We start from the raw sequence: 14,668 nt of genomic DNA, 5'->3' as shown, positions 1-14,668 counted from the left end.
CCCACAAACTAGGCTGGGAAGAGCCACTGGACAGTTTTGTAGGATGGCTATCATTGACAGGTTCCCGCTTGGATCTCCCTTTTTCCAATCTGCAAAGCAGGGTCAGCTGTCAGCCCACAGGGCACCTCTGCGCAAGTTAAATGCCATCCCTGCTTGCCTCCTAGGCTGGGTGCCCTTGTGTAGAGCACACATTTCACAACTGTAGGCAGCAGCCCTTAAAACACTTCAATGTTTAAAATCATACAGTTTTGCTCAAAGGTCTTACTAGTTATATGTAATTATAAAAGGAGGCCACTTCTGGTTTCCATTCAAACAGCTTGGCAATGGTTATTTCTGTTATAACTAGAAAAATCTGAATGAACTGAAAATCAATGACTTTCCTTGGACCTGTCAGAGAATTAAGGATGACGGGCAAACTGCCATGCTGAAACCTAAGGAGACAAATTGTCTATTTTGGGCTGTTACAGCAAAATAGCATAGACTGAAAGACTTAAATAACAAATATTTACTTCTCACAATTCTGGAGGCTGGAAAGTCTAAGATCAAGGTACTGGCAGATTTGGTGTCTGGTGAAGGCCCACTTTCTGGTTTGCAGATGGCCACCTTCTTGCTGTATCCTCATGTGATGGAGAGAGAACACTCCAGTCTCTTCCTCTTCTTCCAAGGACATCAATTCCATCATAGAAGCTTCAACTTCATGACTGAATCTAACCCTAATTACCTCCCAAAGGCCCACTCTTAATGCCATCTCATGGGGGGTTAGGGTTTCCACATGTAAATTTTAGGAGGACACAAATATTCAGTCCATGACACTGGTGAATCCAAAGAGTCATAGCTGAGATTTGCTTACATGGGACAGAAGCTTCTAGAGCCATAAACTGATAGGGAAACTTAAATGATAATTCTGATGAATTGCTAGGGCCATGGGGTAGACTAGCTGCAGAGTGAGAAATTCCTGAGGGTCACAGTCTTAGGGGCACCTCCATACTTTTGTCGGTTTCACCTCCAGAAACCTTACCAGGTTCTCATAGTGAAGAAAGGCAAGGAAGATTTCCTCTTGGCTCTGGCAGGGGAGAGGAGGACCAACCACTGTGAAATATGCCCAGAGCGGTCTCTGTAACAAATACCAACACTTAAGAGAAGACTTTACCGGAGCCTTATTCCTCCAGGGGAAAAGGACATTTCTCTGACTCTGGCACCCTCTGGCTTTCCTGTTTCACCGGATAGGTAGGGAAGCTAAGAAACACACGTGAAGGTCTTGGCCAAGAAACACAGGCTCACTAAAAGACTGAGATATATTTGTAAGACTGTGGAGCATTTCTCCTCCACATACCTTACTACCACACTGACAGTGCTACAGCATAATTCCAGTGGAGTAGAGCTTAAAGAACTGCAGGGCATAGGCTCCATTTAAGTAGGAGGCAAAAAGGAGGAGGAGGTATGTAGATGTTAATCCCAAACTCCTAATTTATCCCTTTCCCCGTTGGTAACCATAAATTTGTTTTTGAAGTCTGTGCGTCTGTTTCTGTTTTGTAAAGAAGTTCATTTGTATCATTTTTTTAAATTTCACATATAAGCAGAACTCCTAGCCAGATAAAAATTAAACTGATAGGTAAACGTTTATTTATCTTAGTTCCTATTACCTGATAAATCATGTCCATCTTTCAACAAAAGATTAGAAGGCATACTAAAACTCTAGAAAACACACAGTCTTGAAGAAACAAAGCAAACGTCAGAATCAGACTCAGATATGATAAAGATTTTGGAATTAGACAGGAAATTTAAAATAACTATGCTGAAGGCTCTAATGCAAAATGTGGAAAACATGCAAAAATAAGTAATGTAATCAGAGAAATCAAAACTCTGAGAATCAAAAGAAAATACCGTAAAGCAAAAATAGAAATGAAGAATGCCTTTGATGGGCTTGTTAGTAGACTAGACACAGCCAAAGAAATAATCAAGTTGAAGACTTGAAGTTCATAGTAATGTAATTTTTTTACAAAATTTTTATTATTTTTGTATTCTTAGAGAAAAATAGTTTATGGAAGAAAATTTTGAAAGTATAGACAAGCAAAAAGAATACATTAGGAATCTGTCATAACTCCACCACTTCACGAGAAACCCTGTTAAATTTTTATGTATCTGACTACTTTGTCATGTGGTATTTCTTTGGCGTTCAGATTGAATGTCTGATTATATTATTTATCATTTATAATATTTTTTGTCATTACCTTCAGTTTGTTTAATAGGTGAGTTTTGTATTTTCCTGAAGAGAGTAACATGAAGGACCAGATCAAGGTTCTAGTTTTCCTCTGTTTCTTCCCATAGTTCTTTACCCAGTGCTCCCTAGCTATAGTGAGCTTTTAGTTTGCTAATCCATTGCTAGATAATGGGGAAAGTAATTCCCCTGGGTTTCATAAGTTGGAAACTGGTATTTCTCAATAGAAGAGCTTCTACCTCTGATTGGAAACGTCATGTTTGTCAGATACACATCATGTTCTTCTTTCTGTTCCCAGGTAACACATCTAAGAATTAAACCCTTTTTTCAGAGCACCAGAGTAGCCTAGGGGATAAGAGTGTTTGCATCTCACGTTGTACCTCAGATAGTCTGGTGTAAATATTGCTCAGTGGTGGGAACTGCATCAGAAATCTTGTGGGTAATGCCAGCCCGCTTCTCACAGTGCCACCTAAGCCCCTACCATTGGTTCTACCGCCAGGTTTTAATATAATTTTAGGTCCCATTTGGAACCTAAAGCAAATACCCTGAGATGATTATTCATAGATATTAGCCAGAGTGCTGAGGAAAAAGGAAATTGGAATGAAGAACTGTAGATCAGCAGTCACAAAATTAAGTTCAAATGTTACTTCTCCAAGGAAGCCTTCTTGGAACTTCAGAAAAGATACTTTCCCCTAAAATATCCCTGATGCATCTTTTTGGGGGTCCCTTTTATTTTTCCGTGAAATAGTTAATACAGTTTCTACTTAAATGCTTGCGTGATCATTTGGCTTCTTCTATTGCTAAGTCAGATTCCAATTCACTCACCACTGAATCCCAAACACTCAGTTTGTGCTGCGTAGTTGTATCCAACATATATTTGTTAAGTGAACAAATCAATGAATGAAAACTAAGAGGTCAAGATTTCTTCACGTCTCATCTCTCATCCTAGCATTAGGCTAAGGTAAGTTGGGATCATCATCTAAGTGATGGCTCCTCCTGAGTGTAGAAAAGGGACAAAGATAGCTCCAGTTTTATAATTATTGCCGTGAAATGGCATATTATTTGTGAAAAGTGCATAATCTGACTTACTCTGTTTATTAAAAGCAGAACTGCTCTGTTCTGTATCTCTGCCCTCTCACGGAAGTGATGTCTGGTTCTTTCAAAAAACTCTTTTCCTAATATATTTAGGGCTTTGAAAATTGCCAACATCACAGGTAATATTTATTGATATAAAATTTCCAGACAATCGTAAACACTTAGAATTTTAAAGATAGAGGAAAGAGTAGTGGTCCACTCTTTCTATTTAAACATCAGACCTCAAATTTCTCTCTTCATTGATTTGCTGTTTGTGGACTTGGTGGTAAAGATTTTGATTTAGTTTAACATTTTCAATTCGTTATTGCCTCACTATGTGCTTGTCCTACGCACTTTTATTATTAAAATTTTCAACAATTCTCCACTAAAAAATTGTGGACTCAACGTCTACACATAGTTCTATGAGTAATTAACACATACGACAGATACAACCACCATCGCAGACAGATGGTATCTCATGGGGATTCTTCAAAGTCAGACTTTCTCAACACATATAATAACCATGTGATCCAACAATCCAATTTCTAGGAATTTATTCTAGAGAAATGAAAACTTATGTTCACATAAAAACTAGTACATGAATGTTTGTAGCAGCATCATTCATAATCATCAGGAACTTAAAACAATAAAATATTACCATAAACTAAATGTTACCTTTGTTATATTCTATTTCTTTTCTATCCCAGCATAAAACTATTCACTAGAATATTAGCTAGAAGTGGCTTCTCATTTCTCATTCTCCCAGCATTTGCTAATAGTAGGATGGTTAGGAGTGCCACTAAATTGATCTAATTCAAGGCACTCGAGTGCAGTTAGAGAATATTCTGATATTCTTCTGTCCTCTACTCTGGGTGCCTGTACATGTATGAAGGGGCCTAATGGATCAGTGGTGGGAATTATCAAAGCACTAAGTGGCACTTATAACAAGAGACTCTTATGCAATTATAATTAAAAACCATCCGTCATTGGAATTTTTGTCACTTTTTTCCCATTTCATGAGTGTTCTTTATTTTCTTCTAGCTCAGTAGGCTAATTCTAAAGAATAATTTAATTTTCCAAATGCTCAAGGACACCAACTGTGTTCATGTGTTTTTAAGAATGATTTAATAAAGCCTTTAAATTAACTTGCTATAATTTCTGGGTGGTAACCGCATCCTACACAGCAGTGTGCATGCTAGAAATGATGATTGACATGTGAGCTTGCAAGATGTGAAGGCACACGACCTTCACTGCAGAAATTGCAGGGCAGAATACCAGAGCATGTACCTCTTCACCTTAGCAATGTAACTAGTTTCAGTTCTTCCTAGGAATTGAAGAAAGAATTGAAAAGAAAATAAGGGCAATGAATGCACCATTCTTTAGCTAGAAATATCCTTACATTTAAAAGACTAGTTAAAACCCTGTCATGGACCAATTTGCAGTGCTAAGAGGAGGAAGGTAATAAATAATTTTTCACTTACTGATGTCAAGTAAAAATCTGAGTTTCTCAAAAGAAAAACTATAAATTCCTTCTTTGTGGGAAGCCTCTACTTCCTGTTAGCAAGGTAGAGCCAAGGCTTCCAAATGGAAAGCCAATGTAGACATTAAGACACTAGTGGAAGAGCAGTTGTCAGCTTCAGCTCACCCTCTACCCATCTTTTCCACATTCCTCCGGACAGGTGTATTTTATAGTTGCTAAAAATACTGATTAAAGGGTCAAGCTAAATGTTTGGAGGATGGATGGATGGATGGGTGGATAGATGGGTGGATGGATGGATTCCTGAATGAGTGGCTAAAGGAAGGAGTGACCACACTAGTTTAACAACAACAGAGTTTTCTCTGACTATAGCAGATTGGTGCTTCCTTCTCACCCCACTCCTATTATAAATTCCAATCATCGGCAATGTGGGGAGCCCTTCTCCTGACTCAGGCTTAAAAAGTGACTTAGACAGGCAGTCTAGAGGGGTTGGCAAGAGATGAGCTGGATGACAACAGGGAGGGGCTGTTGCCTTGGAGGGATCCTTTCAAGAGCAAGAGATAAGGCTGAGTCAAGTACGATCACAGGACCAGCATCACACTGCACTCACTGCCCTTGAATGAACTTTGGTAAAAGCAGTTAGAGAAGGCTCGAAACTAGAAAACCCTGACTTTGACTAACAATCCTTCATGGTTTTTTTTTAAACCTTGAATGGTAAATTATGAGAAATCTATAACCCTTTTGCTCATACCTAAAAAGCAAGGTAAGCCAGCACTTTTTAAACACTCTGTCCTCTGAGAAGTAGGAAGGGCATAACATCAACAAGAGGCCAACTCCTACCCACCTTCACACCCTCCACATGAATGAACTCACACGTATGTGAACTTACACATGTTGCCTTATTGCTCTCCTGCCCCGACCACTACCCAAAAGACAGAGAAGGAAAGGTGCTTTATTTTGCACTCTAATAATAGGAGTCCTATTGCTTTAGTGAGGTTCTGACTAAACTCACATGGGAAAAAAGGGTAATGAGGTTGTATTGACACAAGCCTGGTTCAAATGAAAATAATCACCAAGTTCCACTGGGTCCTAGAAGAAGAAATACATTTCATAATGCTCTCATCATATGAGTGACAGTGTGACTATCCTTAAGAGGCATGGGGTTGCCAGGTAAGACCCACAGTCCCCTGGACATGCAGGGCAGTTGTTGGTACACACAGGCTGCCTTGGATCCAAGTTCCTGCTCTGTCTTTTTGGCTCTCTGCCACAGGAGGCTCCCTCCTCATCAAGCCACTTCTCTCTTTGGGAATAAGATCAGAAATGCTTAGCCTGAGGCTGCCTCATAGTTTGTGACTATAGGTAGAGTATTTCATCTCTCCAGCAAGACGACAATGCACAGACCTCAGCAATCCCTTTGGTCATGAAGCTTCTAACCCACATATACGTGGAGTAAGATTCCATCACTTCTAAGGCAAAAGAATGGAAAAATGACCTATATAACCTCACCCATTTGTCTGACCTTCTACTGTTAAATCTCTAGGCATGAGTGTGTGTGCAGCAAACATAAGTCAAGATTTGGGGCAGTAGAGAGGGACTTACAGCACAGAAGTGCAAACAACTTCTTCTTAAAAAGCTTTTCAGCTATGTATCCATGTTTCCAAGTCAGGGATTCTTACTCTTTTTCTTGGACCCACACCCCACCATTCTCCAAAATTCCTACTATTCTCCGACGCAGAACAATGCGCACAATATTTGATTCCTTTGCTCGAAATATTCATGCCTTTAGGGCCACATCTTCTGCTCCCAAAGGACCTATAAGAGAATTTTCCTAAACAAACATTTCCCTCCATCAGAAGAATTCTGCTGCCAGCAGCTGATTTTTTTTTTTTCATGCCACAAACGTCCGGCCTTTGTTCCTCACTGCTAATCTGAAAATGTATTTGACCCGATTCTTGACTTTTGACTTTATTCCTTATTCTCTTGTATCCCTCCCTACTCACACCCCCATTCCACAGACCAGTTGACGGATTTAACATCCCTGATCTTCACCCAGTTTTTCCTGGAAGCATGGGTCACACCTGCTGAGCACTAGAGCCCTATGGTAGTAGATGGTAGACACGGTTGAGGTTGGAAGGCGTCCTTGAGCACACGTAGAACGCTTTTAAACTGTGTTCTGTGGAACACAGTGGAGCCCACTGGCTTCTTGACCACTTGAGGTTGTAGGGGCCAACTCAGGAATAAAACCTGCATGAGTGGGATCTAGAACCTTCGTCCCCATTTGAACCAGAGAAACTGGGCTTTTAACTCTGCTTTCTACGCTAAGTTTCCATGTAAGATTTTACTCAGAAAAAAAAGTTTTTGCTGAGTTGCTAACTCAATGTTCTCACAACTCAGACAAATGACCTCCCTACAAGTCAGTTATACTTAACTTTTTCTTTAATTAGCACAACTTGATGGCCAAAATTTGTTGAATACACATATACATAAGTATACAACTCTTGTTCTACAACTCAGTGGTTTTTAGAATATTCATAGAGCTCTACAGTCATCACCACAATCAATTTTAAAACATATTTATCACCCCAAAGAGAAACCCTGTACTCTTTTGGCTATCATCCTCCTATTCCCCCCATGCCTTAGCTCCTTTCAGCCACAAATTCACTTTCTGCCACTGGTAGACATTTTATATAGATGGAATCATGCAATATGTGATCTTTTGTGATTGATTTATGTCACATATACAAGGTTTATCCATGTTGTAACATAGAACAGTATTTCATCTCCTTTTATTGCCCCCAAATAATCTTTTATATAGATATATTACATTTTGTTTATTCATTCATCAGTTGATGGGCATTTGGGTTTCTACTTTTCTACATTTGGCTACCTTGAATAATGGTACTACGAATATTCACATACAGGTTTTTGTGTGGATATATATTTTCTCTTGAGTGTATACCTAGGAATGGGATTTCTGAGGCATATGGTAAATCTGTGTTACCACAGTAACTCTTTGAGGAACTGCTAAATAAACTGTTTTCCAAAGAATCTGCACTATTTCATATTCCCACCAATTATGTATGTGGGCTCCTATGTCTACACATCATTGCCAACTTTTATTGTCTGTCTTTTTTAATTATAGCCATCCTACTGGGTGTGAAGTGGTATTTTGTTGTGTTTTTTTTTTTTTTTTTTTTTTTTTCAGTACGTGGGCCTCTCAGTGTTGTGGCCTCTCCTGTTGCGGAGCACAGGCTCCGGATGCGCAGGCTCAGCGGCCATTGCTCACGGGCCCAGCCGCTCTGCGGCATGTGGGATCTTCCTGGACCGGGGCACGAACCCGCGTCCCCTGCATCAGCAGGCGGACTCTCAACCACTGCGCCACCAGGGAAGCCCTTGTTGTGGTTTTGATTTGCCTTTCCTGATAGCTAATGATGTTGAGCATCCTTTCATATACATAGTGGTCATTTTTACATATTCTTGTTGAAGTATCTATTCAAATTGTTTGCCCATTTTTAATTGGGTTATCTTTTATTAATGAGTTTTGAGAGTTCTCTGTGTAGTCTACATTAAAGTCCCTTATTAGATACATATGATTTACAAATGTTTTCACCCATTCTTTAGGTTGCCTACTCACTTTCTTCATGATATTGTTTGTGGCACAAAAGTTTTTCATTTTGATGGAGTACAATTTATCTTTTATTTTCATCACTTGTGCTTTTTAGTGTTGTATCTAAGGGGGCTTTACTTAACCCAGGATGGTTAAGATTTAATCCTATGTTTTCCATTTGAGTTAACTTTTGCATATGGCTACCCAGTTGTGCCAGGATTATTTATTGAAAAAACTATTATTTCACCTTTGTATTGTCTTGGCACCTTATCAAAAAATCAGTAACTATAGCTATAAGGATTTATTTTTGGACTCTCCATTCTATGCCATTGGTCTATATGTCTATCCTTATGTGAGTACCACAATGTTTTGACTGCTGTTACTTTGTAGTACGTTTTTAAATCAGGAAGTGGAAGTCTTCCAACTTTATTCTTCTTTTTCAAGATTGTTTTGGCTACTTGTGCCCCTTGTAATTCCATATGAATTTTAAGATCAACTTTTCCATTTCTGCAAAGCAGGCAACTGGGATTTTGATAGGGATTACACTGAATCTGTAATTCACTTTGGAAATTACTGTCATCTTAACAATATTAAATCTTCCAATCCATGAATGTAGGGTGTCTTTCCATTTATTTATGTCTGCTAAAACTTCTTTCAACAACGTTTTATAGTTTTGCATTTCTTTTGTTAAATGTATTCCTAAGTACTATATTCTTCTTGATGCTTTTGTAAATGGAATTGTTTTCCTAATTTCATTTCCAGATTTTCACTGCTAATGCATACAAATATAACTAATATAGATAGATACGTAGGTAGGTAGATAAATAGATAGATAGATAGATAGATAGATAGATAGATAGATAGATAGATAGACAGGATATCCTGAATCCTCAATGAACTCATTTATTAGCTCTGATATTTTAAGTGGATTTCCTTGGATTTTCTATATGCAAGATCATATATCTTCAACAAAAAGTTTTACTTCTTTTTCTTGCCTAATTGCCCTGGGTAGAAACTCCAGCACAATTTGAATAGAGATAGTGAGAGTAGAATTATACTTAGCTTTGATGTTTTCTGTGATTTGGGAGGTGTACACTGTGCCCTTCTGGTTATATTTGCGTAAGTTACATTATATATTATACATATTATTTGTCATATATATATAAAATGGAAAGATGTGTATTTTGTAAGAGCAGACAAGTTATGGTTACAGGGCAGATAAATACCAGAATGCTGAGAAATACCATAAGGAAATTAGGTTAAAGTTTAGTATTTTCCATCAGTTTGCAACTCAAAATAATACCTTTCAGTTTTTCCCTACTTTGTTGCTTTTCACAGAAAGTCTGCCCACCTTTGCAGACCTCTCTTGAGAGGCGGGTGGGGTAATTTTGCAGACAGATGTATAAGCTGGGAGCAATGTTAAAATATATAATAAAAGACCCTGATTTCAAAGTAAAAATGGTTATTCAGTAAACATGCATTGAGCATCCTCACTGCCCAAGCTCCTTGGAAGATGCTGCGTGAACGTTATAAGAGAGAAGGAGTCCAGCTGCTGAGCCTTTTGGACATTAGGCTGCTGGTGAGTGGCCCTGTGATACAATGGAAGGAAGACCAAACCAGGAGCCAGAAAACGTGATCTAAAATCTTGATTTCTTTTGACTTAAGTGTTCTTCTCATCAGTAGAATAGAAATTGGTGTAGCTGTCCATCCAACCATCAGAGAGTTGTTATGAAAATAAAATGTGATAATTTTTATATTTAAGAAGTACTTAGGAAACCATACATTGCTCTGCAACTCTCAGGTATGGCAGTTTCAGTGGTACAGACTTTGAATAGGTATGAGTTAATTCGTCAGAAGTTAGCTGTAAAAATGATAGAAATCATTTCCTATCGCTTTTTTTCCAACATTTTGTTCTATTCATAAGGGCATTTAGTGACTGAGAGAGGGTCCACCAAGGACATTTCATTTTAACTCTCAATAGAGCCATTTTAGGCTCCAGAAATAAAGATAAGTGGGATTATCTTTTTGGAGAGAAAATAATTAAAAGGACATCTTCACAGTCAGGTTTACCGCTCATTTTTGGACATTGTAATCTCAAGGCTCTGTTTGCTACTAGACAGTTTCTTTGCTTTTGTCATGCATGGCTCTGTCTTTTTGCCTTTCCTGCCTACCTCTTCTACCAATGCAGTTGTTTAAATTCTTCTATAAAGCATTTTCTCAGGTTTCAGTTATTATTGTGCATATCATCATTTCCTGGCTTTCAGGACTCGTTGTGATGAAGATAAGACCCGGGACAAGGGACTCTAGATTTCACATCTTTTTTAGGTTAAGGATTTGGGCTAGATGACCTGCATCTGAGATTTTTTTCTAATATCCCTTCTGTCTATAAGAGTCTGCTATTCTATGTGTTATAAGTGAATTTGTTTGAAAAAGGAGTTCTTGGCTTAGAAAAAATTTAACTGCAAACTAACAGGGTAGTGAAATTCAAGTTTGCTATATGACAGGTCACAAGAGGGCAGGTGTCTTGTCTGTTTGTTCACTTCAGCATCCCCAGCACTTAGTCCAGTGCTTAACACATATCAGGTGTTCAAAAAATAATTGTTGCAATGAGTGAATGTATGAAATGAATGAGACTAGCTCAGTATATGAGGATCATTGGCTCCTAAATTTGTTCAATCCTAAATATTTGTTAAGTTTTGCTGTCAGTTTCAGTGGAAGGCATTTCTGAGACATAGAACCATAGAGGTTGATCGTGATAAACCATTTTAGCATTCTTTGATCTGCTAGTTAGCTTCTGAACTGGCTGATGCCTTGAAATTTTCGTTTCAGACAGGATGTCCTTAAGAAAGAACACAAAGTAGGAAGTGTTTCCTCATAGAGTTTTCATCTTTCCTTGAGAAATCATTGTCGACCTATTGGGGCAAAAGATACTGTCGTTAAAAAGATTTGTTGGAATTCATGTACATCATCCTCAAGTTCATGATTAAAATTGCATTTCGTGAACAACTTGTATTTCCTAACAACAACAACAAAAAATCTCACTGGGTCCCTGGAGTTGAGCTTGTGTTCTACTTTTTATAGTTCTGATCTAATGCAGGCCATTTTCTATAGTTCTATAAATTTTCCATCTTGTGTTCAATGGCAGAATACAAGCCATATAAATTATTTCAATCCCAAATCATTTGTAAAAGCAATCTCCTCACAATTCCTCTCTCTCATAGCCCCTCTCTATTTTGATCTCTGGTAAGGATTTTTTTTTTTAATCTTAAATAAGGATTTCTTCCTTTTAATTCTCAGAAGGCCCATGTTTTCTGTGGCTTTTCCACCCATTTAAAATTGACTTTGTGATTGTGTTTCAATTTTGCATTCAGAGTTTCCTGTTTTGATTGATAAATGTTTGCAAGAAATATAATCTACCCTTATGCTTTTCTCTTCCTTTTTCTCTCCCAGAAGGAGCTTTGCGTGGCTAAGAAAAGCTCTTCTGATAACACTGGAAATAAACCTTTATGTCTTTGCCCTGTGATAGTCTTAGACCTTATCATTCTTCTTTTTACCCCAGTGATAATTGCTTATCAGTACATACAGTCCTATTCATATGATTCTGATGCCACCGGGGTTTACATCTCTAGGAAGATAGAAAGTGCGTCCACTGAATCCATTCTTAATAGCTTTAATAGAAATCAGACAAAGAAGGAATACTGGGCCAGGTTGGTTATCTCAAAATGATAAGGCCATCTATGCATTTTGGATGCTTTCTCACAAAGCTTTTCTTCTTCCTCTTTTGACTTGCCTGCCCTGGAGAGGTGGGGATTTGCAAAATGCATTTCTGTCAAAGCTACAATCAAAATAAGAGATGATGTATTGAAAATATATCCAAAATATATCCAACTTGTGGCCATTTTACTTCCCCCAGTAGCTGAAAGGAATCTCAGACAGAAATCACTCAAACATAACACACTCAAAATATATAGGCCTACAGCCCAATGGGACACTTGGGAGCAGCCATATTCTTTGAATAAAACTTTGGGAGGAGGTAAAAATTGAACTTTCTATGTACAAAATAAGTACACCAATTTGGGACGCTGGATACCGCATATCTGAGGATGTATGGAGACATAGATATAAACTATGGGGAAAAAAAGGAGATGGGAAACAGAACTGGCAAGAGAAAGGGAGACAGAAGAGGGAAAAGGAGGACCTGAGGAAAATTCTGGAACCCTCAATTTGTTCTGACATCATCTCAGAGGAGTTGGGAAGCACAAGATATGATTATTCCATCACCAGACCAGGATAAAGTAACATGGTAATTAAATCACCTAAGGGTGACATGGCTATGCAAATTCCAAACTTCTAAAGTGTCCATGGTGGACACAGAACATTATAGAATAGTGGAAAATGTCTGACATGGCTATTTGACGGAGCACCATTAAATCTGTATGATCTCAGCTGATCACACCCTTTGGGAAATAAAAAGTTTACCCGGGTGAGAGTCATGTGCTCTTGGGAAAATGGTTAAGTTTTTCCTTTTTCTGGGGAGGGAAACCACAGTAAGCAGTAACTGGCCACTTTGAGAAACACTGCCTAATTATGGGCATCATGGAAGTTTCCTCTTCTTGCATGACAAAGGTGTGTCTAAGGAAACAAGCCTCTCATGTCCATGCCTACTCAGTATTATTGGGCTTCTTGATGGGTTTAGAAATCAAGTCAGATAAAAACACAAACCTGTTTCTGGAAGGAACTCCTGTTATGTACATACCTGCTCCTAAGACACAGAGGCGCCTGCTGTATTAAGAGGCATTCCTTAGGGATCTTCTCCAGTCTTTCTACCCGAACCCACAACCCCATTTCAAGCCCTCACCCTACTTGTTGGCCTTTTCTCATCTTGCTGCTAGATCAATTCTTTCACCTGTCTTCAAAACTCAGCTCCAATTGTGTTTTCCCTTGGATTTCAGTAATTTGTTCAGCTGCCTTTTTTGGATATGCGCTATGGACCAGAGACTGTACCAAACTCTAGGGATAAAATAATACACCAACAGATGCAGCCTCTGCTCTCATGGTCATTACAGACTCTGAGGGGTATGTGCTATAACCAGGTAACCACACAAATACACGATTACAGACTGAGACAGGGGTTACCAGGGGGCCAGTCCTCTGAGAGGATACAGCAGGGGCCGTGGGTTTCATTTGGAACTCTTTTCTGACCTGGGTATTATATAATATACACTCTCTATAAGGTGAATATGCACACTCAAACTGAATTTAAACAAAGCGACAGAATATAAAAGGCCACGTGGTCTGAATGCTGCTGGAGTCAGCAATCAGTTAATTGATTTACTCCGTGGCTGAAATGGCAAAATTACTCAAGGTACTAGCTTTTCAGATTTGAGCGTATATATTCCACCAACAAAGTTGAATGGTACATGCCCTAAATGACTCATCTGATAAGTGTCAGAACTTAGGTTACAAACTGGCTTAGATTTGTCAGAAAGATATGTCCCCTGCTCACTGATTATTTTGAAGCTAAGATCAATTTAGTTCAATGAACTTTTATGGATCATATGCTACTTGTATATCACAGTGCTGTAAGTTGTGAGGAGAAGAACAATGAATCAGACAAAAATCCCTACCTTTAAGGATCTAATAGTCTTCTGTACATTCACAAATATGCTATATTTAAATAATACACTGTAATTCTGTCTGGCATTTTATTTATTTTTTTAACATCTTTATTAGAGTATAATTGCTTCACAGTGGTGTGTTAGTTTCTGCTGTATAACAAAGTGAATCAGCTATATGTATACATATGTCCCCATATCTCCTCCCTCTTCCGTCTCCCTCCCACCCCTCAAGGTGGTCACAAAGCACTGAGCTGCTCTCCCTGTGCTATGCAGCTCCTTCTCACTAGCTATCTATTTTACATTTGCTAGTGTATATATGTCCATGCCACTCTCTCACTTCGTCCCAGCTTACCCTTCCCCCTCCCCATGTCCTCAAGTCCATTCTCTATATCTGCGTCTTTATTCCTGTCCTGCCCCTAGGTTCTTCAGAACCATTTTTTTTTTCTTTTTTTAGATTCCATATATATGTGTTAGCATACAGTATTTGTTTTTCTCTTTCTGACTTACTTCACTCTATATGACAGACTCTAGGTCCATCCACCTCACTACAAATAATTCACTTTCGTTTCTTTTTATGGCTGAGTAATAGTCCATTGCATATATGTGCCACAACTTCTTTATCCACTCATCTGATTGATGGACACTTAGGTTGCTTCCATGTCTGGGCTATTGTA

The 14,668-nt window shown here is 38.5% G+C and overlaps 1 protein-coding gene and 1 pseudogene across 1 annotated transcript in view; one reads left to right on the top strand and one right to left on the bottom strand.

Annotated features, from left to right (window-relative positions):
• Positions 1 to 14,668, top strand: part of LINGO2 (leucine rich repeat and Ig domain containing 2) — a 216,547-nt gene that overhangs the window by 147,015 nt on the left and 54,864 nt on the right. The gene's annotated exons all lie outside the window — the stretch shown is intronic.
• LOC132427684 (protein disulfide-isomerase A3 pseudogene) overlaps positions 1 to 14,668 on the bottom strand; it is a 53,353-nt pseudogene that overhangs the window by 31,403 nt on the left and 7,282 nt on the right.

The sequence above is a fragment of the Delphinus delphis genome, chromosome 6 (genome assembly GCF_949987515.2).
Source record: "Delphinus delphis chromosome 6, mDelDel1.2, whole genome shotgun sequence".
Taxonomy (NCBI): Eukaryota; Metazoa; Chordata; class Mammalia; order Artiodactyla; family Delphinidae; genus Delphinus; species Delphinus delphis.
The sequence above is the reverse complement of the archived record's forward strand: the minus strand, read 5'-3'. Positions and strand labels throughout refer to the sequence as shown.